Source organism: Sus scrofa, chromosome 8, assembly GCF_000003025.6.
Source record: "Sus scrofa isolate TJ Tabasco breed Duroc chromosome 8, Sscrofa11.1, whole genome shotgun sequence".
Taxonomy (NCBI): Eukaryota; Metazoa; Chordata; class Mammalia; order Artiodactyla; family Suidae; genus Sus; species Sus scrofa.
The window spans coordinates 42,776,641-42,780,638 of NC_010450.4; the positions used below are offsets into that span (position 1 = coordinate 42,776,641).

Genomic DNA, 3,998 nt, shown 5'->3' on the forward strand with positions numbered 1-3,998 from the left:
CTAAAGGTAGGGATAGACCAAGGTTTCCCTCTTCCATCATCTGCTTTTCTCTGATTTCACTCCTAGGATCTGGATTTACCACCTATTGACCATATGATCTGATCAGTTTTCTAAATATCAAGCCTTTGCCATTTACCTGAAATAAGTGGAAATTGGTCATAACAGAACCTGTTTCATAGAGTGGCTGAGCAGATTTAATGAATAGAATAGAGTGAAAGCTGGGAAGGGCCTCTCTTATTATTTAGGGAAGGAGAGTTCACTGTGTGCAGCCAGGTCCATGGGTCACTATCATCTACTCAAGAAGCTCATCAGCCTCAGCACTAATTAGACACCTGAAATGTACTTAAAAACAAAGACCCATGCATCTGAACAGGAGTCGGAGCAGAGGTGGTCAGTATGGCTGGAAGATGTCCTCTTGGGCTGATCCTACTTAAGCTGCCTTCTGGAGCTCGGTGAGGGCAAACTGAGTGAAATTTCCTCTTCTTTTCCTATAAATATTGTACTAAGTGCCTTCAGTGGAAAGAAAACCAAACCCAGTGACTCTAATAAGAGTTCCCACATTGTCAGCTTCCTGAACTTTGGCTCTGACCAGAGACCTGTCCTGGGATGAAAAGGTGGGATGTGACAGGTCTGGGTAACACTTCCCTTGTTTCCCAGGAGCTATATAAGAAGGCAGTTCTCCCTCATTGCCTGGGCTCCATGTGGTACCAGATAAACAAGGTTGGCAATACGCACATGACCCTCATTTTATGTGCCACAGTCACCTAGTTCAACAATGTGCCAGGCTGCATCATCTCCATCTTCTTAGGAATCCCAAGCATGATGACACAGGACAGGACCTGGGTAGCGGAGCCCTCGATCCAGGTGGCCATATGTGCTGTGAGAGGTCCCATGGAGTCCCTCTCTAGAGCTTTTTTTTTTTTTTTGAGAGATTGTTTCTTTATTTCAAAAAGACACATCAATTTTTAGTATCAAAACAGTTACATTATTGTTTTTTCTTTCTCCCAATAGGCCCCCAAAGAGACCACAAAGAAGAGTACATTTTAAACCAATTAAGCTTCAGGATGCACACCTAACAGACCTTACTGAAACCTCACCAAAAGGGTGGGGAGCAGAATTGGGTAGATCAGCACACTCCCAGCCCAGACTGTACAGAATTCACAGCCAGACATGGTGACTAGTATGTCCCAATCCCAAAGAAGCAAAGTTTCAAAATAATATAAAATTTAAAAACAGTTTTGTACATAAGCTATTGAAGATTTCTCCAGCACTAACTGACACAAAGCAAAATGAGATGGCACTTTTAGTGACAGCAGCTTCAGACCTAGAAAAAGGTGATGAGATGAGTTTCATATGGCTAAATCAGTGGCAAAACATAATTTTCTTTTTTTCTAGGAGGCAGGGGAGCAAATAATAAGTGATCATCTCAATGTAAGGTGTACATCATCCATTCTATGAGCAGTTGGGAATGGGGTAGAGGATCTGGTCTCAGAAAGAGGTCTCATCATCTTAATTTTTTTGGTCACTTTTGATGAAAAACATAAAAGTTGCCCAAAGATATTGTAAAGCTGAAAATTTGAACAGCATTTTTTTTTTTTTTTTTTTTTTGGGCTAACTCCTGGAATCACCTTTCTGGTTTGGCAGGTACTTTTCACAGAGCAGCAAGGTTTCCCATAATGAAGTCCTCCTCTGGGCTGTTTGGCTCTCAGTAAGGCAGATCCACACACTGTTATCCTTCCTCTTTGGAGAGGGCAATATGCATTAAGCCAAAAAGTTACCTTTCAAAAGTGAGAAAGGATTAGACTGCTGCTTCAAAACTGTGGAATTATCTGGAATGTTTTTTTACAAATGGTTGCTACATAAACAACAAAAAGGTAATTACAAAGTAAGCACATAATGGCATGCTTTAAAGACATTTTGCATTTGTGCTCACATTCCCTTAAAGTTGTACCCAAAGGAGCTCAGCCTCTAGCCCAAATGGCTTCTCTGGGGAGAGGCAGAGACAGTTTGGTGTCTCTTTGGGGTGGGAGAGGTGGCAAAAGTAGAAAGCAGCCTTCCAGTTAAAGGTAAGCCCTCAGTTTAAAGGCCATCTTCGGGCAGGCTGGCCTCAGGCAGAGTCGGGGTGAGAGGAAGGAGTGGGGGCAGGATGGGATTGGGCTGCTCTACATCTCATTCAGGTCAAGAGTCTGGTTCAGCTTCCTTTGTGTACAGAGTTGCTTCTCTTTGGTGCATTTCAGTTTACCTTCCAAATCATCAGTTGTATTTTTCCAGCTTGGCTACTGATCTCTCGGCAAACAGCCTCCTTGAGTTTATCAGTAAGAATCTTTATCTCTTCCTCATATTTGTCTTCTTTTTGAGAGTACTTTTCTTCAGCAGCACTCAGACACTTCAGGTTCTGGTCCATCAGTCTGACCTGCTTATCCATCTCTAGGCAACAGGACTCTGCCAGCTCAGCTGGCTCCTTTGCATTCCAAGTCTCCCTCAATAATCACCAATTTATGAGCCACTTTTCATACTTCCTATCTGCCTCTTCTGCAATGTGCTTAGATTCTTTGAATTGGATTTCCTGGAGTTCAATTTTTTCCTCATCTTTTAAGGCTTGGTTTTCAATAAACTTCATTCATACCTCTCTCACCCTCATCAGCAGATTTCTCAGCTTCCTCCAGCTTTTGCAGGGCAGTAGCCAGGCACTCTTGAGCACAGTCCAGCTCCTCTTCAACCAGCTGGATGCTACAGTTCAAGGAAGCCACCTCACCTTCCGCCTGTTCCCAGGCCTGCCTTTCTCCCTCTACTTCCCTCTGGAGGCAACTCTGTACACAAAGGAAGAGTAGCATTGGCCTGATGCTGCAGAATCTGGATCTTGCATTTCATCATCTTGATGGTGGTGATACCAGCTATGGTGCCCACTCAGCTCCTGCTCATGCTCGGGTTCCTGCCTCCTCCACTCGGCACTGCAGCCACTTCTCCCCCTCTAGAACTTTTGAACTATCTCTTTCATCAGCTTTCAAGAATGATGTCTGTGGTCTAATCCCCTGCAGAATTCTTAGGCCATTCCTGCCAGGATCATCCTGACTTTGACTTACACGTTTCAGTGGTGGGAATGTTTACTTCCTACCTGGCTTCTTCCTTGGGTTGAGCTGAAATCTTTCTTCCACTGAGTCTACTCACTGAATCCTTCTATGCCCTTCCTGGGCTTTCTGGTCATCGGTCACACCTAGGAAGAAAGATTCAAATTTAGGGGACTGAAGCTAGAGCAAATAGAGTTCCAACTCCCTACCTCAGATCTTATTTTCTTCCTTGCTTGGGAATGCTGAGTACTCAGGAATTTTTCCTTACCATAGGCCACTTTCTCTGCTTTGCATAGTACCTCAATTTACCAGCAGGAAAGTTCCATGTTGGGTAGGCTTCACTCCACTGGAAGTCTAGGGTAGATGTGGGAAACTCTTATATGTCTTCTATTGCCCCTTAGTCAGCTAGGACTTCCTGGAAGGCATCAAACTCTAGGGACAGGGACTAGGCATGTGGACTGACTAACCATGCTGAGCCAACATTCCTACAGATTTAGGAGTAATTTTTTGAAATATCACATTGTGAGTTGATCCAAATTGGAGATTTTCAGTGTTCTCTTATAGCATCAGAACTTTATATGCAGTTGAAACTCAAACTGGTTAAAACAGAGCTTTTCAGTGGAAATGGGAATGGAGGCCTCAAGTGACTAACCTGAGAGCTCCATTTCCAGTTCCATAAAACCTTAATGCAGAGAGGAACATACTGAAAACTCATCCCAGCAGTTTGAATATTTGGGATTCTCAGATGACAGAAATTTTCGCATTAACCTCACACCTTTTCTGAAAGTTTTTTTGTTTGTTGGTTTTGTTATTTATTTATTTTTTTTGTCTTTGGGGGCTGCCTCCTTGCATATGGAGGTTCCCAGGCTAGGGGTCTAATCAGAGCTATAGCCACTGGCCTATGTCAAAGCCTCAGCAATGCCAGATCTG

At 43.4% G+C, this 3,998-nt stretch overlaps 1 pseudogene; it reads right to left on the reverse strand.

Annotated features, from left to right (window-relative positions):
* On the reverse strand, positions 2,163-3,733 carry LOC100512117 (annotated as a pseudogene).